The sequence below is a fragment of the Hyaena hyaena genome, unplaced genomic scaffold, assembly GCF_003009895.1.
Source record: "Hyaena hyaena isolate Hyena2069 unplaced genomic scaffold, ASM300989v1 scaffold_423, whole genome shotgun sequence".
In the NCBI taxonomy this organism is placed as follows: domain Eukaryota; kingdom Metazoa; phylum Chordata; class Mammalia; order Carnivora; family Hyaenidae; genus Hyaena; species Hyaena hyaena.
The window spans coordinates 281,357-303,070 of record NW_024081058.1 but is presented as its reverse complement, the minus strand read 5'-3'; the positions used below and the strand labels follow the sequence as shown (position 1 = coordinate 303,070).

Below are 21,714 nucleotides of genomic sequence, written 5' to 3'. Positions count from 1 at the left end.
GATTTTGGCTCAGGACATGATCTCACAGTTTGAGAGTTTCAGTCCCACATCAGACTCTGTGATGACAGTGCAGAGCCTGCTTGGGATTCTCTCTCTCCCTCTCTCTTTCTGCCCCTCTCCTACTTGTGCTCTCTCTTCTAAAAAATAAAAAAGAACTTAAAAAAAAAGATTATTCCAAATCACATGAATTTGAAAAATATTTTAATCATTTTCTATATTTCTAAGAGTATGTTTAATTTATTTAAATGCTCAGTTTTCTTTAAGCCAAATAAATAGAGCTCTTTACAAATTAATTTTGGCAGTACCATCCAGAGGTAAAAAATGTCATACATTTATAACATACATCCATAGACATCCATAAACATGCAGACAAATACAAACAGAAATCTTATGGTTTTGGAGCGCCTTGGTGGCTCAGTTGGTTGGGAGTCTGACTTTGGCTCAGGTCATGATCTCTCAGTCCATGAGTTTGAGCCCTGCTTCAGGCTTTGCACTGACAGCTCAGAGCCTGGAGCCTATTTCAGATTCTGTCTCCCTCTCTCTACCTATTCCCTGCTCACACTCTGTCTTTCTATCAAAAATAAAATAAAAACATTAAAAAGATTTAGAAATCTTACGGTTTTGTTTTAAAAACTTAGCCATGACACAAATGTGATGATGCAAAACTCACTTATTGATAAAAGAACAGTTTGAACCAAATTATATTTCTGACTATGTAACAAGATAAGGTTAACTGATAAGATAGCTTAAAGTTTTGGGGCACCTGGGTGGCTCAGTTGGTTAAGCATCTAACTCTTGGTTTCAGCTCAGGTCATGATCTCATGGTTTGTGGATTCAAACCCTGCATCAGGCTCTGCACTGACTAAGGCAGAGACTGCTTGGAATTATCTCTCTGCCCCTTCCAAGCTCTCCCTTGGTCTCTCTCCAAGATAAACAAAAACTAAACAAAACAAAAACTTAAGAAAATAAGAAAATCTTAACATTTTTACTAATCTTTGTGGAGAAGACTTTTAAGATTTATTTAATTTGCCTAGCTTCCAAATAGACTCTTCCTTTTGTTCCCTTTGATAAGAATTAGCTAGTTTCCTAGAGAAGACCAGGAAAAACATTTATGTCTCAAAGGCACAGAGAAAAAATACAAGTTCTTCCAAGAAGGACTTTTGTTTTCTAAGGCCAGAATTTTTAGAGTACCTGCAAGCCTTCTGAAATGAATAGTTGAAATTTGAAGATTGGTAAAAAGGATAAGCATTTTTAAATTTTTTCCCATTCTTGTAAAGACTCAATTTATAAGTCAAGTTGTGTAGGTTGTTCTCAGTTTGTAAGAGTGTTTGTAATTCCTCAAAGATCAGGTTATAACCTGAATGATATCAAGGGTCACCAAACAAATATATTATCTTCAATTTGCTTCTTTATCTCAAGAGAATATCTTCAACTAAAATATAAATCAAATGATTTCTGTGTTCTAGATTTAAGGTTGTTTGTCTTTGAAATGTTTTTCTTTCCCTCCGGGTACATAATTGCATTTTATCCAGGGAGAAACACCTAAAAATGTTCTATCAGGCTCTAAATATCAACTTCAAATTGGCCAACTTCTGACCAGAGAGTTACTTATAAAAAAATCCTTGTAAGCATCTTGTCATGTTTTAGACAAGACAAACAGTAAATATCCCTGGATGTATTGAATGCCCCCTTGGATGCAAGAGGCATCCCCAAAGAGGATGCAGAAAGATTTACCCTCCCAAGTTCCAGAGTCACTCTCAAAAATAACCAAAAAATGAAAAGCAGACAATTCTCCTGAGAGCTGTCAACAATCAGTCAAATTCTAGCTTCAAATGAAGTGCAATCTGCATTTCTGTTGGCTGTATCTAGTTGCAAGTGGAGTTCAACCGACATTTCTCTTGGTGATATCTTTGGACTCTCAAATGGAAGGTTCGGTTGCCTGAATATACAAGAACTGACAACCCATGTGCCCAGGCAGGCAGAAAGCTAAGTCAAGTTCTCAGGACACAAAACAAGACAAACAGAAGGCAGTAACTGTCCCTGGGAGAGAAATGATTAGCAACAATGGACACCTCAGAACCATACTCACAAGAGTCTAAATTCAGAAAGGAAAGGATAACGTGAAATTTTATCTTCCTTTCTCTATCAGGCACTACAAAATCAAGGGAACTCACTTTAGTAAGAATTCTCTCACCTTATTGGCTTCTGCCAGTTTTCCCAGGATCCTTTTTTTAAGCTCTGAAGTGAGCGGAGTTTAAAGAAGACAGTGTAGCTCAGGTATCTACTAGAATTTGGCAAAATTTTCTGTGATTTTTACCTTTACTTTCCTTTGATTATTTAGGTGAATAGATGGTATCAGTTACCAGAGAATTTCTTGGAGTCCCATCATCCCTGGAAGGGTCTGTATGGGGGCCTGCTTTGAGGGTAGATATGGGTGCATTCAATTTGGTGTCAGTTATTTGACAAAATCTTGGAAGGCAATCTTTTTTTACAGTGTTCAGCTTGACTGCAAATGAGACCCTGATTCTGGGGTCAGTGTTTTGATTATGAACCCCTAGGGGGGTGCAGAGAGGGAGGCCCACATATTTTAGGTTTCTGTTCTTGGAGCTGTTGCAGTTGTAGAGCACTAGCTTAGCAGACTTTTATTTATGGCCTTGTAATCTCTTCAGAGTGAAGAAACAATTCAGGTAAGGATTAATAGACTGTGGGTACTCAGATAAATAAGGATAAAGGGGAATAGAAGTCACATCAGTCTTACAGTCTTGTTTTAAGTAGTTCTTTGTGTATTTCATATTTCATTAGCTTTTTGTAATAAATCTTTCAATAAAGTTATTTTGGAATCTTGAAACCTTTTGGAGCCTTCTGCATGCCAATTAAAATAAGTATCCCATTCTGTTTGTTTGATTTGAGAATCTTGCTTTCAAGTGAACTTCTCAAATGAATGATCTTTTCTAATTGAAACATTCTCCATAATGGCCATTATTTTAGTAACATTTTGCCATTTTTATAGATCTCTTTAACTTCTAGGATCACAATTATTAAACTGTGATAAGCAGGTGTGCTGGAAGGTTGAGTACTTAATTCATCAAAACTGAGGATCACATCTCCTTAGCTAAACCTTTGGATCTCTTGGAGCCATAATAATATCTAAGATGATGTGCCTTGTGTTGAGGCTTTTGTGGTGTTTTACAGTATATCTTATTGCACAGAATAAATTTTCTTGAGATTGGTGGGTGACCCAGTGTCAATCTAACTCATTGCATTACCAACTTCTCCTAGCATGGGAGTGTTAGAGTTACGTGGAGACCATTCTTACAGCTTTTAAGTGCTCGACCCATGCCCACCAATTTTGCAGTTTTGGCTTTCACGATTCCCATTAGCAACAGATCTATTACTCCTTTTACTCGAGGGTTTCTTTCTAGTGGCAGATACCATATTGACTTTTAATAGACTGACTTGTGCCTACATAGATTTTGATTTTGATGGTCAACACAGTCTGAAATTTTTTATATTAATGTATTTTCCCCAGGTCCCACAGCAGCTTATTCTGTGGACTTACCTTGAGGCTTTGTGAGTCCTACAACAACTGCCATGCATTGTGGACGTTGGAATTCCTTCTTGAGTCCTCTAATGGCTGCAAGCCATATGGGATCCTAATATAACTACCTTGCAGGCTTCAGAAACTTTTCTGGGAACTTTAATATACCCCAGAACCTTCCCAGGATGCCAGAACCTTTCTGAAATAATATATGTATATAATAGCTTAAATATATAGTTTTTATATTATAGTTTATATATATGTATGTATTTCTATATAAAGTTATATATTTCTATATAAAGTTTGTTGGAACCGAGTTGCGTGCAAGGAAACAGAGTATAGGTCTGGTAGTAATTTATTCATAGTCTCTGTAATGATGAGAAAAAGACTGAACTCAAAGTGTTGTGCAGGCACCTTTCCTGTGCGTCTCCTCCTGCGGGCCATTAGTGGTCAACTTTGCACCCCACTCCTCATCACCAAAAACTGTTAAAAAAATGATTAAAGAAGACAGTTGAGTTATTAAAGAAACTTTATTTAATACTTTAATACTTGGACACTCTCCATTCACAGACTTCAAAATAGGGTGGAAGGCAGGAAGCTCTTTTACAGGATACACAAAAAGAATTGGAAGAGAACACTAGAGGAAAAAAAAACCTGTTGCCTTGGGCCATACAATCAACCTTATTTGGGATAAGAAGGCCCAGTGGTGGTTTGACATTTGGGGATTGGCTGATTGGTTGACTGTTTCTGGTCAAGGGCAGCATGTGCAGTGTTATCTAAGTTTCGATTTGCTGACATGACACCACTGGCAGGAGTGACTTCATCTTGGGCTGAGACAATTATTTCAACATATTTGATAATCTGAAGAGAAGCTGTGATTTATAATCAAATATGTGAATATGAAAAATAGAATATGTAGCCTCGTTATATTGGTTTATGAATAGGCACAATTGTGGACTTCTTATAGAGTAACACCATGTAAATATTACAGAAAAGCCAAAGCCAGAAAGAATATCCTTCAATTCTGTGTTTAATGTTATTTCATATTTTAAATAAAACTATTCACAATGTTATTTTAATAAGTTATTTTGTTTGGAAAATATGTTTAATTTATTTTTAATTGTAATTATACCTGTTTTGGTCCAGTAAATAGTTAAACAGTTTTAGATAAAATTTAATCCATTTACTTAAAAAGAAATATGGAAAATCTTCCATTAATTTATTCAATGAACATATATTAATCACTGATTTTGGGCAAATTATCTGGAAGGGATAGCAGTAAACCAAAAGTTTAGGTCCTCATCCCTATCAGTATGGATAGATATTTAACAGTAAATTAAACAGCTTATACATGAATTACATGTATGGTATGGTATTGAATAAAGAAGTTCAGGTTTATAAAGTAGTATATAATAAGGATCTGAAGTTGTCCTGAAGGTCAGTAAAAAGTTCCCTAAAGTAAGGTTTTAATTCAGAACCTAAGAATGGGTTAAGAGTTAACTTAAAGATTATAAAGATGAATTGGGGCAGGGAAGAGGCTGTGTGCAAAACAACACAGGAAGAAGAAATGTGAGGAAAATACTGCATTCATTACAGGTATTGAAAAAAAGTCAATACGGTGGTTGAAAGTCTATATATTACTGACAGATTCATGCTGGAATAGAAGAGAAGGAGAAGCCAATTATTTAGGGAATTGTAAGCCAGTTTAGTAATTTGTCTCTTTGTGTTAAGAACAATGGCAAGAAAACGCCTAAAAGTTCCTATTTATCAGAATTTTTCTTGAGGTGCTTCTGACTTACCTACCCTTTAAATTAGACATAAAGGGGAGTTTATTGATTGACATTACTGAAAAATCCATGATTCATACATGACTATGAAAAACTGAATTACACACTGGACAGTAGACAGACCTTATATAAAAATAAGACTCTGATCCACACCTACAGCAGTCAACACTGTGAACCGACCCATCGCCTGCAATAAGCAGCCTAGGGAGTCAGCCTGCCATAAATCAGACTAGTGGGAGACCAGGTTGCTATCTCTACTACTAATCCAGTAACCATGAGGACTTGATAAATCACGTGAAATTTAGGACCGACCACAGAAGGCCAAATGTGCACCTCTAACCGTTTCAATTAGCCCATCTATAGTTTTTCCTTTTCAGCATCCTCCAGTCAGAGGATACCTAAGATTTCTCTTCCTTCCAATATAAAACTGTCTTACTTCATTGCCTGGGTTTGGGGTTCTGCCAAAACTCAAGTGATGGTGACTGACTTCCTTGCTATAGCAAATCCAAGTAATCAGCCTTTGCCTGCTCTTATTTGACTGCCTTAAATTTATTTCCACAGCTGGATTCAGGGACACAGAACTGTCACTAATCTCCCTTTTTGTTCTCTTCCTATTTTTCCATCTCTCTGGTCAACTTTCTTGTAATTTATTTTCTTTCATAAGACCAAGCTGCCCACAAATAAGCTAGTATCAAGGCTAATCTCACCCTACAGATACAAATCACAGATAAACACTATTTATCTAAAGCCAGACACAAAACATGTCCAGGGTGATCACAGCCTCATCTTAGCACACAGGTCCATTCCTGAACCAGTAGTTTCCAGGCAGGTGATTTGTTACTGGGGTTCATAAGATTATTTCTCTGTTGGATTACTATAGAAAATGAAATGCCTGGTTTCATTTGAATTTTAGGTAAGCAACAGACACTTTTGATAAATGTAAGCATGACTTTGGGGCACCTGGATGTCTCAGTTGGTTTGAGCTTCTGACTTTGGCTCAGGTCGTGATCTGGCATTCATGGGTTCGAGCCTGCTTTGGATTCTGTGTCTCCATCTCTGCCCCTCCCCTGCTCATGCTCTGTCTCTCAAAAAATAAAATAATTTTTTAACTTTTTTTTGTTTGTTTCTGACAGAGAGACAGTGTGAGCAAAGAGGGTCAGAGAGACAGAGAGACACAGAATCTGAAACTGGCTCCATGCTCTGAGCTAGCTGTCAGCACAGAGCCCGATGTGGGGCTCGAACCCACAAGCCATGAAATTATGACCTGAGCCTAAGTCAGCTGCCCAACCGACTAAGCCACACAGGCGCCCCTGAAAAAATAAAATAATACATTAAAAATTTCTTTAAATGCAAGCATGACTCATGAAATAACTATGAAAAATAATTTTTGTTTACCTCAAATTCAAATAATATGGGTCATTCTGTATATATTACAGCAACTCTATTCATACGGCAAGGAAGACAAAGCTGTCATTAACTCATATACCAGACTATGAAGTTGTTCAGGGACAAATCCAGAAAGGAAAGGTGCTAACCTAAAGAACAGTAATATACCATTATTTTTTTTAAACAAGAGGAAGAGAAATTCAGTTTTGAAATTTGAAAGAATAAGCCTGGTTGCTATGCTCAGAGAAACTAGAGGAAGTAAGGGAGAATATAGAATATTAATGGGAGACTATTGAAACAGATAAGGTAAAATGTTAGGTGGTTTTACCTGGAATGATGTCATAGAGATGAAGAAAAATATATTAGCAAGTGGGATAGTAGAATTAATAGCAATTTGTAATTGTTACTTATTAATTAAAATGAGTACATTTAGTAAGATTACAATTAAACTGTTAGAATTTAAGGGAACTTAGCAAATATACTGGATGCAAGGTCACTGTGCAAATTCAATTTTATTTTTAAAAAGCAACTATAAACAAGTAAAAAATGTAGTTTAAACATGTGGCATGTAGAGTCACATCATAATCACAACATTACAAAAATAAATCAACTAACATTTAGGTAAGACTTCTTCATAGAAATATATAAGGCTTTTGGGAGTAGATAGAAAATGCCTAACTAAAATGCAGACACACATCCTATTTGTTGATTAGTGGCATTAATATTATAAAGTTGATACCTGCCCCCTCCAGAAATTATGATACAGCTCCAATCAAAATTTAAGCATATGTTTTTGTGAAAATGTACAGGTTGGTTCTTAAAAATATATGGAAATACAAGAGCCAAATATAGCAAAGGCAATCTTGAAAAAGTACACGGTGGTTAAATGTACTCTGCTGGATTTTAATACATGTATTAAAATTAAAGTAGTTCAGAGAATTGGTATTGACACAAGAATAAACAAATAGGTCGATGAAACAGAATAGAGTCTTGAAATGAAACTGAGTACATATGGCTGTATTATTTAAAATGAGCTAGCCTTGCAGAATCGTTAAGATTATTCTTTTGAATAAAATGTTCTGGCTCAGTATGTTCAATAAAGGATTGACTATCCATATGAAAAACATGAAAAAATTAACGTTTGATTCACCACAAAATCAAAAACAGTAAGCTGGGGGCGCCTGGGTGGCTCAGTTGGTTAAGCGTCCGACTTCAGCTCAGGTCATGATCTCATAGTCCGTGGGTTCAAGCCCCATGTCAGGCTCTGTGCTCACAGCTCAGAGACTGGAGCCTGCCTCAGATTCTCTGTCTCCCCTCTCTCTGCCCCGCCCCTGCTCACTCTTTGTCTCTCAAAATAAAATAAAGACATAAAAAATGTTTTTAAAAAAACAGTAAGCTGGTCTGTAGAATTATATGTGAAACCAAAAAGATATAAAATGTGCGGATTATAATATATGAAGATACACTAATTACATTCATGTTAAGATATTTACTTAAATAGGACACAAAAAATATACCAAACATGACATAGTTGTTTGACCTATTAAAATTTAAAAAAATTAAAGTCAAGAGATACCATTAACATGATGAAAAGATAAGTTACAGAATGAGAGAAGATATTTGCAACACATATAACAAGGTTGTGTCTTATTTTTTTTTTTAATTTTTAAAATATTTTCTTAATGTTTATTTTTGAGAGAGACAGAGTGTGAGTGGGGGAGGAGCAGAGGCAGAGGGAGTCACAGAATCCAAAGCAGGCTCCAGGCTCTTAGCTGTCAGCACACAGCCCAACATGGGGCTTGAACCCATGAACTGTGAGATCATGACCTGAACTGAAGTCAGATATTTAACTGACTGAGCCACCCATGTTCTCCAAATGCTAACATATTTTTAAAAGAATCCCTATATGAAAGAATTCATACATAAAAGGCAGAGAACAAACAGAAAAACAACAGACGTTAAGCAATCACTCTGCAAAGATGATATCCTGGTGGCCAATAAAAATATAAAAAGATAACTATTCTCTTTTGTTGTCAGTGAAAAACAATTTAATCACACTGAGATACTGACCAAAATAGATACAGTTTTATAAAGTTAACAATCTTAAATTTTGGCAGGGATTTGCAGTAACTGGCATTCACAAACACTGCTGGTGGGAGTATACATTGGTACAAATGTAATTGGTACAAAGAAAAGAAATGTTTATTGTTGCTTACTAGAATTTAAAATGTAAATTTATTATGACTCATCAATTTTACTCTTATTTATAACCAGCAGAAATCCTTGTAAAGTTTCAATAAAAGACATTTGCAAACATATTTAGGGAAGTGTTATTTATATTACTGCAAAATGTGAAATAACTAAAATGTTCATCATATGGAAACTGACATTAAATTTTATATATTCATTTCATATATATGTGTATATGTATATGCATCCACACACATTACATATGTGTGTGTGTATATATATATATATATATATATTATACTATGTTTACTAGGTTTATATATATCATTTTAGGCAATGAAAAAGAAGAAAGTGCTCCAACACACACACACACACACACATGCACACACACACACGTGCATGTCATAACTAAAAAGTGAAACAAACCATACCCACAAACATATTTATATAATTCATTTACATATAATTTAAAAACAGACTAGATTAAGCTATAATGATAGAATTCAGGATAGCGAGAAATAAGGACCAAGGAAAGTTCCAGTTTTTACATCTTATTCCAGTGATTTGTTGTTACATAGCAAACATGGTGGCTCCAACATGCCCCTTATTTTTTTCATAAATTTTGTGTCGGGAGTTCAGAATTGACTTGACTACGTGGTTCAGCTCTGACTGACACGGCCTCAGCAGGGTTGGCCAGGGCTGGAAGATTTACTTTTCAAATGATTCCTTGACTCATTTTCATTGGGCCCATCTCCACTCCCATTGTCTCATTCTCCAGGGTTTCATTACATGGCTTTGACTTATCATAATATGCATGTATCAGAATAGTCTAATGTTTTACATGGCAGCTGGCTTCCGAGAATAAGTCTTCCAAAAGCTAAAAACTATAAGCTGCAGCTCTCTTAAGGCCTCATACTGAAGCTGACATCAGCTTTATTTCTGCCATGTAATATTGGCCAAAGTAATGATAGAGACCTCCCAAACTAAAAGAAAATAGGCATTCAAAGGAAGAAGAAGGAAAGTGTATTCCTTTGCATCTGCTATAGGCAGCAATTGGAAAGAAGCTTAAAAGATGTTTTTGAAATGCAATTAGTATATCATTTCTTTGTTGGAGTAATAGTTATATAAGTTTGTTCAGTTTGTTTTAAATCATCAAGCTATAAGCTTAAATTATGTGTTACATATATATGCTGTATTAAGTTTTAAAAGTTTGAAAAAAGATCAGGTGCTAGATGAAGTTATTTATAATGATAAAATATTAGACGGAAAACTTGTTCAGGATTTTAAAATACTAATTTTAAGGGTGATGTAATAAAAGAGATTCAGTTATTAAAGTGAATATTTGAACATTAATGAATATTTGATGCCTCCAATATCATAGGCATTTTTTTAATACTTCGATATTTTAAAGATACAGGAGCAAGAGAGAAAAGCATACAGAGAAAGACAGAAGAAACACAGAGAATGGATTATAAAAATAACACAAAATCTGGAAAACATGGAATCCAGGATCAAAGAGGAGATGAGAATTCATCCCTGAATATCAGGTATAGTGCCAAGTTCAACGAATTGTATCTATTTCTTCTATAAGAAGAAAAAGTTTAAGGTAATCACTTCTATAGGAAAAAGTTTAAGATAATCACTAAAATCCAAAATTTGGTGCAATATATAATTGTACAGATTTTAGAAGCTCAGTGACCCGCAAAAGGGGCAAATTTGAAGAATTAAATATAGGGACATCAGAGACAAACTCTTGAAAAAAAAAAAAGGTAAATAGAAAATCTTGAAATCAATCAGAAAAAAATATATGACATTATACCAGGGGACTAATCTTCCAATGACTGCACCTGTTAATCAAAAACTATGTAGCCTAGTGCAGCCTTCTTGGGATTTTCTCTCTCTCCCTCTCTGCCTCTTCCTCACTTATGCACACACGCTCCCTCTCATGCTCTCTCTCAAAATAAAAATAAATAAACTTAAAAAAATCTGCATAGCCTAGAAGACTGAAGAACTATCTTTAGCACTGAAAGAAAAATGACAAAAAACCTCATTGCAGAATTCTATATCCAGTAAAAGATCCTTCAGTAATGAAAATGAAATAAATATATTTTCCCATAAAGTTAATCTAAGATTATTTTTGTTAACCATACCTAAACTTATAGGGAAGGATATTTTTCACTGTAAATGGAAATAATTACAAGGTAAACTCAGATTTTTAAAAATGAATGAACAGCATATCAAAGATAAATTGCCAGGTACATATGAAAAGAGTAGAATTTCTCATATTAGTTTTCTTTAAAACTAATAGCTACTAAATCAAAAATTATAACATTATCTTTATTATATTATACAGGTTTATAATACTGTAGATTTAATACATATGCTAACTCTAATACAAAACGACCTTGAAGAGTAGAAATATATCTGTGTAACTGAAATTTTCTGTTTTCTGTGCAGCAGTACGTTACCTCTCAGTTGACCATAAAATTTAGAGATGCATGCCATGCCATCTAGAGCATGACAAAAACATGGAAGAATACATAACTAAAAACAGTGGATATATTAAAACAGAATTCTAAGAAATTCAGAAAATTTAAAAAGATACGTAAGGAGAAACAGAAGAAGAAAAGCTAGAGAGGATAAATAGAAAACAAATAATGCAAAGATAGGCCTGTATCTAACGATAGCAATAGCGGAATTAAATGTTAAGGGACTAAATAATCCCATTAGGTTTTTGTTGAAGTCAGTTAGATTCAATGGACTTTTTTTTCCCTATTATTTTTTTTCTTTCTTTCAATAAATCACAATGTAAATAATAAATGTATTTTATTTCATATGAATGGAAAAATAATACAGTAATTTATTTACTCTGTTTTATTTCTTAAACAGTTGTTTATAGAGAATTATGTGGTAGGCACTACGGCAAAATGACAGCAGTGACAACCACAGCTCCTTTAAAGCTAATCAGTGTTTTTGGCAAAATGGTAGCACTTTTCTCCCCAAATTCAAAATCAGTTGCGGGGTACTCAAACAGCTCAGGTGATTTACATTTTTGTTAGTCAAAATATAGTAAATAAATAATGCATGTTTTTTACAAAATACTATATGGATGGTAACAGAGGTTGGTATAGAATCACAAGAATCTGAGACTAACTTTCCTGCAGTTAGCATGAAATAGTTGCAAAGATAAGCCTGTTGCAGACGTACAGCAATTCCATCCATTCAACTAATTTGGAGAAAACCTCTTATTTTAATTTCTTCTCAAATTTTGTTCTTTTATTTAACACTTGGGTCTTCGATATTACTAATGTAAACACTTAACTCTAATCTGTACTGATTTTTTTATAATTTGCTTCTCCTCTCTAAATGCTTAGTCAACATCATCATTGTTGGAAATAAACTAGCCCTTAGAATTCTTATTCAAACTTTGAATCAGTAATTATCATCTTTAGGTAAAATACATGGTCTTTCAGATTCCTTTGTTTGATGCTTTTGGAATCCTTTATGGTGTAAAATATAAGCATATTTTAAAGAAAATTTTAATTTGATGTTTTCAGTGTTACCTTCTTAAAAATGAAAGGGGAGGAAAACAAGTGAAAAAATAGTTTATAGAGATTTTACTTTGTATGGCAGTTACATATATTGCCTCAATATTTACCCTAATACTTGACATAATGTATTAGAGAAATACAAATTATATTTTTAAAAGACTGATCATCCTACTAACCAGAAGGTAGGACTTCTTTTACTTTATTGTGAGTACAGCCCTATAAAATACCATATCAATGATATAAGAGATGCTAAGAACTACAACGGTTATGATGATCTGTCTTTATATACATATATATAATATTATTTATTTATTTTTGAGAGAGAGAAGGAAAGAGGGAGAGAGAGAGATGGGTGTAGGGCAGAGACAGGGAGACAAAGAATCCCAAGTAGCCTCTGAATTGTCAGCACAGAGCCTAATGTGGAGTTGGATCTCATAAATGGTGAGATAATGACCTGAGCTGAAATCAAGAGTGAGATGCTTAGCCTACTAAGCCACCAAGGTGCCTCTCCCCCTATATTTTTAATACCTCAGTAATCTATATGGTGACTTCCTTGATTTATGTTGCCATTGTTTTGTTATGTAGGTAGAGTGGGAGCATCAATTATCAAAGTGTTTATTAAGAAATCAGTGCATTCATTTATTTTGATCTAACAGTGTCTGAAATGTGAGTTTATGGTCTGCTGATGGTGCTCCAAAGCACTTTTCAGATTGTTCAGCTCTAGTTTTCTCCTCTTATCATCATAATGTTGCAGCTTCAGATGTTCTTCAAGGATCCTTTCAGCGAAGATCTCAATTCATTGCTATTCCTCCAACTTAGTATAAAAAAAGTCAGCAGACAGACTATATACTTTACTCTGGTTTCCAGCACACTTTTTAACAAAATTTCATTGACACTTACATGTAATAGCAACAAAGTTATTAGAAAAGATTGTACATTGAGACAATGAACTCAAACTGAATTTCTTCTTATTTCTACTAAGTTGGGCTGTGATTGGCCCAACAAAGAGAGAGAGAGAGAGAGAGAGAGAGAGTGGGCTCATCTGATGTGGGACTTGAGTTCACCAACCGTGAGATTATAAACTGAGCAGAAGTCAGGTGCTTAACAACTGAGTCACCGAGGCACACTCTCATATCATTTTTAAAAAGGATGACTTAATTTTATTTTATGACAATTAGAGACATTTACAGGAAATAACCTAAGTTATGCTGTGTAGATGAAATAAGCTAGAGTTAGTTTTGCTTGACTGGTTTAAATAGTTTTTGTCTACTCAGGGATTCTCAAGTCTGATGTACATTTTTTTATTTGATTTTAACCCTATCAACAGTAGAGTAGATTAAAACAATAATTGAGGTTTATCCATACAATTAAGCATGATTCTGAAATATAAAAGAGCATCATAGATGAATCTCAACAACATAATATTACTTGATTAAAGCCAGACAGAAAAGAGAACATATTGAGATTACTATGTCTATGAAGTGTTCAAAATAAGATGGTAATTAGTAAAGAGTCAATGATAGATTAGGGCCAAGTCATTTTACATAGAGTGAGTAGAGATAGGTTCACAGGTGTTTAATTTTATAAAAATTATTTGAGCTGTGTACCTAATATGTTCTTAATGTTCTACAAACATTATATAAATAAACTATATAAACATTATTATAAATAAAAAGAACCTTTGAATACATGATATTAAATAAGATACAAATCTTAAAAAAGGAAAGTGAGACATTCTGTTGTATAGAAAAGGCATACAATTTTAGTTAATAGTAAAAAAATATTGCTAAGAAGTAAAATCAGCAGAAAGTGGTCAGTTTAGCTGACTTACTATAATTATGTTATAATGAGGAAATGTGCGAATTAAACACATAGACAATAAAAAGACCACATGCATAATTTAATACATTATACATTTAGGGAAGAATAGGGAGAAACATACATTTTTATTTTCTCATTCATCACTTCAAGTACAAATACTTGTTTAATAGCCTCCTATATTATTGCAAGCAATCTATATGCTAGAGATACAACAACTATTGAAAATGGTTTTATTCTATTGCTCAGACCCTGGCTATACCTTAGTCATATCTTACGGATATCGCTTCTGCCCCACTGCCTATTTTCTTAATCTGCATCCTCTGGGATATCGTGATGTTGGGTAAGGAAACATTTTTATAATACTCATACTTTTGGGTTTCTTCTCCGATTGAAGGCTTGTTTTTTCCTCTGATGAAAAACGTTTTCTCCTCCCCTATATGGGCACTACTTCTCAATACTCCCTTGAGAGAAAAAGTATTTCTAACATTTCTAAAATGCCCTTGCAATAAACTAAGAATATTTGGATCTAGGTGCAGAATCTCTAATGAAATCACACCTCAGGCAAGCATGAGGGCCTTTCACAGCATCCATCCATATCCCCATCAGTGTACATTTATTTTCTAAATCCATAGACCCTGGATATCCACCTATTTCTTCAGTATTCCAAGCTATTGACTCCCCACTCAGTCCTCTATAAGTAAGTGGTCGCACCTCTAGAAGTGGTCGAATCCTTCAAAGTAAAGATAAGAGTGGGGAGAATCTTCTGAGTTAAAGGCTACCTAGATTACTCTGATTTCCAAAAACAGTATTGACAGAGGGATCATTCATGTTTTCCCAACTCTACATTTCTAACATTTAAAGGGTCACTTATGAAGAATGATGCATGAGAACCCGAAGTAAGAAAACCTGGCCACACAAATACATGATGGATTATGTAACATTACATTGACTAAAACTTTCCCATGCAGGAGAAGCAAGAAAGAAAATTTCCCAGAGCCCCCATGTTCTGTCAACCCTTTTAAGAATGTAGGTCTTATTCTTCACCTATGAATGGCAGTTTTTTATGTGGAAAACTCCACCCAAACTTTCCTTCACTCCTTCTCTAAAGGTGCAACTAAGTATGCCTTATGTAGTCATTGCTCAAGTACAGTTCTTTTCTATTTGCATGAAGTTTTTCTCTTTGTAATTTTATTACCCTAAATGAGGATTGATGTACCGTTACCGAGACAATGAGGAGTGAAATGTGACAGTCTTGACCCAGACTCTAATTATCAGATATAAACAACACTGAGATCTTGCTACCCCACTCTTCTATAGTTAAAATAATTCATACCTCCTCATGCCTTTGCCTCTATATTCTCTTCACAATCCCCTCCCCTCACACAGCCCCTAATCTCTACTCCCTGCCTTATCTTTTTCTGTCTTGTTGATCTGCACCGATGTCTACAAATCTTTCTACTTCTACTAAGCAAACGTGATCCCTTTCCATCCCCCTATTGCCTGTATTCATCACAAATAGTTCTCTTTCACCTATAGTAATTTTCTATCATATTCTATGTCTTTGTCCTTACCTAATGATTATTATTTTATTATTTTTAATATTTCTGGTTTTATTTAAATTTTAGTTAGTGGGGTATGTGGGTGGCTCAGTTGGTTAAGCATCCAGCTCTTGATCTTAGCTCAGGTTGTGATCTCATAAGCCTATGAGTTTGAGCCTGTCATCGGGCTCTGCATTGTCATTCAGGAGCCTGCTTTGGATTCTCTTTCTCTCTCTCTCTCTGTCCCTTCCCGGCTCATGCGTTCTCTCCCTCTCTCTTTCTCTCTCAGAATAAATACACTTAAAAATAAAAAAAAAATAGATATTAGTTAACATACATGGTAATATTAGTTGCATGAGTAGAATTTAGTGATTCATCAGTTATATATAACACCCAGTGCTCATCACAAGTTGCCTCCTTAGTAGCTATCACCCATCATATTCTATTCCTAAATTATACTCATTTAATATGAAATTTGTATCTTGAAATATGAAACATGAAAGAAACAAATGTGAGTTTTACCCTCAAATATGTTTTTAAAATGAGTGATTATATTCAGTCATTCAGTGGTTTGAGAACATTTTCAAATTGAATAAAACAAATTTTAATTTGAATAAAGCAAAGTCAGTCAAACTAGATACAGAGTTCTGGCTCACATTAGCTTTTGGTTTATGCCTGTCTGTAATTGTGATTCATTGTGTGCAGTTGGATATCATCCAGTTTGGGATGCCCAAATGCACTGGTATTCTCGGGCGCTACTGTTTTCTTCCATGAAAGCAATTTTCTATATCCCTACTATAATTAAGCACAAAGCATTTCATGTGAATTAGAGGAAATTTTCATTTCATTCAAGGTCAGATGAAGTTAGAGACTACCATTCTAGAAAACAAAGAATTAAGTGGGACTTTCTAACTGTTGAGATAGTGAAATGGCCAGTATCTTTTCTAGAAAATACTGTGGCTAAACGTACTGATAGGACTGTTTCACAGTAGCCAGGAAAGTATGACCATGGCTAAATATTTCAACATAAGGATGAAGATTCAAAAAATATATAAACAATATACAGTTTTTCTTCTCGCCTATGGATTTAATAATGCTGTTTTTATTAAACTGTGTAAAAATAATGGTTTCATAAAAACAGATTTTGATAACTCTACCTTATAATCAGACCATGTGTCTTCATTCAGCCTGTGAATTGCCAAAAAAATTCAAGCCAGCTTCTTAAAAAGACCCTAAAACAAACAAACAAACAAACAAAAACAGGGAAGGTAAATAGCTTACATTTAAAAAATTAAACATATTTTTATCTTAGAGTGGACTTGAGTATTATATTCAGATTAACTGTGAAGGAAAAAAAATGGAGAATAATGGAATAAACAGGCCAGTTGACAGGGGTTTCTCTTACTACGTGTTTTATGTTCTCTGGATGGTCCTTATAATGTTGCTTAATAATTTTTATTTTAAAAAAGTTGAAATGTATTAACAACTAAATAAATATTTCCAGAAATATAATGCCTTGTATTTTTTTTTTCTGCCAGCCAGATGAAAAATCTAATGGACAGTTTTCTCTGGTATTAATATAGAAATATTTTCCTTAACATTAGAGTTATTTAGAAATTGCCATTATCATAAAATTTAAGGAATATTCAATAATCAAATCTTAGGCAGATAAAGAAGTTAAGTATTATTATCCAATTACATAAATTCTCAACTTGGTATCGAACTATTTAGTAGTTTGTTTAAGGACTTAGAAAGAGGAAAAGTAAATTGCAGAGGCAGAATTTATATTCCAAAAATTACCAACATCAACTTTTACCTTTCTTTCCTGTATTCAACAAAATTTAGGATTACTTTTGAAATGTTTTCAGTCTCCTTCATTTAGTAGCAATATCTTCTGTGAATTCTGAATGGTTTTCATACCTGAATCCTACTGTATCCCACTCCGTCTTCCTAGTTTTGTAGCTTAAGAGGTCTGTGCACATAATGATAAATCACTAAATTAAAAATGAAACGTTATTTGCTCTTTGGCAAAGAGCTGCTTATTCAGCAGTGGAGCACAGTACAATATATTTGGCACAGTAGGCCTCCTTCTCCATGGTTCCACTTTCCATGGTTTCAGCCACCCACATTCAACATGGTCTGAAGTCAGAGTATCATCATTCACCTCACTTCTTCATCCCATCCCACAGACAGTTCACCATTTCACATCATCACAGTAAGGATAAGTACAGTACATTAAGATACTTTGAGAGAGAGGGAGAGACCACATTGACAACTTTTATTACAGTACATTATTAAAATTAATCTTGGGGCTCCCGGGTGACTTAGTCGGTTAAGCGTCCAACTTTCGCTCAGGTCATGATCTCGCGGTTCGTGGGTTTGAGCCCCGCGTCGGGCCCTGTGCTGACTGCCAGCTCAGAGCCTGGAGCCTGTTTCAGAGTCTGTGACTCTCTCTCTCTCTGACCCTCCCCTGCTCACGCTGTCTCTGTCTCTCTCTCCTAGAAATAAATAAAACATTAAAAAAATAAAATTAAATTAAATTAATCTATTTTATCATTAGTTATTGTTAGTCTCTTATTGTGCCTAATTTATAGATTGCACTTTATCAAATGTATGTGTAGGAAAATCTTAGTATATTTAGGGCTTGGTAATGTCTGCAGTTTCAGGCATTCACAGGGAGTCTTCGATATCCCATGGACAAGGGAAGAGTTCTGTAATTTGCTTTTAACATGCGTTTCAGAATTGAAAGCAAAAGTGAATACCTTTCTCTTTCTGAGGAGTGGCCATATAAAAAGGATTAATGAGAGTAGAAATACTGAACTCAAGCCAGCTTCAAACTTACCTATTTTTAGATATCTTCTTTAATTCAAACTTGTGGTGATCAGAAAATAAACTATGTATGATTCAATACTTTAGAGTGTATTTACACTTGTTTTATGTGCAGTATATGCTGTATTTTGTTTTATACTTAATGTGCCCCTAAAATATGTATCCTCAACAATTATTTTCTCATTTTATTATAAAAAATGTATGTTGCAGTTGAAGAGTAGTGTTTCATAATATCAATTACTATTATCATTAAGTTAAGATGTTTGATTATATCCAAATCTTTTGTATTATTAATCATATATACACATACATATATGCATCTTCTGTATATATATTGAAATATGCACATACGAATGTGTGTGTATATATGTGAACCTATGGGCTCTATCAATTACTAATGATGAAATTTCTGACTGTAATTGTAGATTTATATTTTTATACTTTTAGATATGTTAAAATAAGTTTTCAGTACTTTTGGAGTTTTTTTTATTAAATACATACACATACCTATTGAGTATTATTTTGTCTTACTGAAAAATTAAACTTTTTTATTATGATGAAACATTCTCCTTTATGTCTTATATTATATCTTACCTTTAATTATACTATTCTAATATTCACTTAACCACTCCAGATTTATTATGATTAGCATTTGTGTAATACATCCTTTCTAGTCATTTCTCTTTTAAGCCACTTTTATATTTGTATTTCATCTGCTGGAAACATTACATATTTATATCTAATCAAGATGTAAGCTTTTAATTTAAAAGTTTAGTTTGATTACATTTAATGTACTTATCAATACAGCTAGGTTTTGGTGTGCTATCTTCCTGCTAACTTTTAAATGTTTCATCCTTCTTGCTTATTTTTTCTCCCTACGTTTAGATTCCCTGAATAGTTCTAGCATTTCCTTCTATGTCTTTTATTGTTTTTTTAGCTGTATCTGTTTTATTGTTATAATTGCCATTTTTGCTGTTTTATTTGCTAGTCTTTGCTCTTGGGATTACAGCACAAATCCTTAATTTATTACTGCCTCTTTTCTCATAATTTTTTAATGTTTATTTATTTTGAGAGAGAGAGAGAGTATGAACGGGGAAGGGCAGAGAGAGAGAAGAAGAGAGAGGATCCCAAGCAGGCTCCACTCTGTCAACACAGAGCCCAACACAGGGCTCAAACTCAGGAACCCTGAGATCATAACCTGAGCCAAGCTTAAGAGCAAGTTGCTTAACCGAGCCAGCCAGCCGCCCCATTACTGTCTGCCTTAAATAAACATACCTCCTTTGAAGGATTAAGTAATCAATCCCAATTATTCTGTGGTCTATATTTTTCCAATATTGACTTCAGATCTGTGTATAGCTACTAGCTCATATTAGGTGAATGTATTCAGTAACCTAAAACTCAGTTGAAAAAAAAATCTCTCCTGAAGAAATTAATTATGCTGTTATTATCAGATTTTTCTATATTCTAGGAAAAGCTAAGTGAGGCTATTGACTTTCCTCAACTCTGTGCTTTCTGCAGCACAATGAGAACAATGATCTATGTCCATAAAATCTTTATGAAAATGACATTTCTTCAGATTTTAATCTCTTGAACTCCGGTTGTTACTATAGCATTCAACTAGTAGTACATGACTGTATCCAGTAGATGGTTTAATTTTCTACTTTTATCAGACAGGGAAAGAAAAGAATAAAGTAAACAGATTTTGTTAGATATTGTTCAGTATTAAGAGATGCTGTTACATCTTCCTGATTTGTAGGTATGTTTCAGAGGAATCCTGTTTTGAGCTAAATCATCTATGGCTCCAAAGGAAGTCTATTTCCCCTTCAGTCTCCAAAGGAAGGATACCTGTCTTTAATTTCTTCAATCCACAAGTACTTCCTAAAGGAAAAGAAGAATTTTCTATTTTTACCTATTTTGTGTTCTCTGGTATATAATGTGACATAGAAATGTGATTCTTTCCTTGCTACACAAAGCATCTTATGTCAATAAAGCCAAACTAGCCACCACTGTCTATGCAGATGTTTTATAGTGCTTTCATTTGCCAAAGTAGTTCTTGCTCTTTTCTACTTAACACTTGATCTTAAAACAAATTCCATTTGGTAGAGACTTCTTGCAGTAGAGATATCTCTTTCTAATAGGAATTTCTTTCTCCTTAACAATCAGATTTAGGACTATCACTGCATTGAGAGTAAATGTTTGTCAAAGACAATCCACCAGTGTCAGAGTAAAAGGAACTAATTAAATGACAAGAATTAGCAAATGTGCCTCTCCTTATCCTCCAGTTACTTAAAGTTATCTAGCCTTCATCCATGGCTGTAACAGGGTCATATTATTTTATAGAAAAAGAGTACTGAAGTGATGGCTGACCCATGTCTCAAACAAAATCCTCTTTATTTTCAATTGCCAGTAGCATGAAATAGAAAAAAAAAATGGAGTGGATACATAAGCTATTTTAATGGCTCAGATAATGTAGAAGCCCACTTATTACAATTAATGTAGATGTATTCTCTCTTGCAAATGTATCACTAAATACAGAGCCACGCTGAGTTAATTTCTAGCTCTCCCTTTATGTTTTTAAATTAGAAAAAGACAGGTGATATTGGTGGAAGAAAAGAAAGAGGACAAAAGATAAAAACATTAACCCTTTTCAGAGCTCCCTGTTTTTTTTCCTTTTTCCCCAAAAATATATTAGTTTGAAAAAGTTGACAATCCATCATTTTTATACAAGTTTATCCTTTCTCTTGCAGAATCACAGAAATACAAAAATAGCTCAAAGTGGAAATTAAATCTCCCAACAATACAAAAATTTGAGTATTTGGAAAACACTTAATTCGGGTAGTAGCAAGAGTAGGAGGGAAAAAGAAAGAAAGAAAGAAAACCTGCCCAGAGAGTCTGAGCAAAGCCCTTCATGTGGAGAATATGACCGACCTATAATAGTGATAGAAATTGTCGATTGGGGGTAGAGGAAAATGGGTCACAGTTTCTATGTGAGACCAGAGTAGAAGTTGGATTAAAAGAGAATTAGCGAGTTCTCTTCAGAAATATGCCTATATATACCCTCAAAACAATCTCAC

At 34.1% G+C, this 21,714-nt stretch overlaps 1 long non-coding RNA gene across 2 annotated transcripts in view; it reads left to right on the top strand.

Moving 5' to 3' along the window:
- The window catches only part of LOC120245569, a 171,523-nt gene extending 150,878 nt beyond the window's left edge, over positions 1–20,645 (top strand). For both annotated transcript variants that reach the window (XR_005531825.1, XR_005531824.1), the window contains 2 exons: positions 10,313–10,448; positions 20,397–20,645. This is a non-coding gene — a long non-coding RNA (uncharacterized LOC120245569). The remainder of the gene's footprint in view (positions 1–10,312; positions 10,449–20,396) is intronic.
- The last annotated feature ends 1,069 nt before the right edge of the window (positions 20,646–21,714 follow it).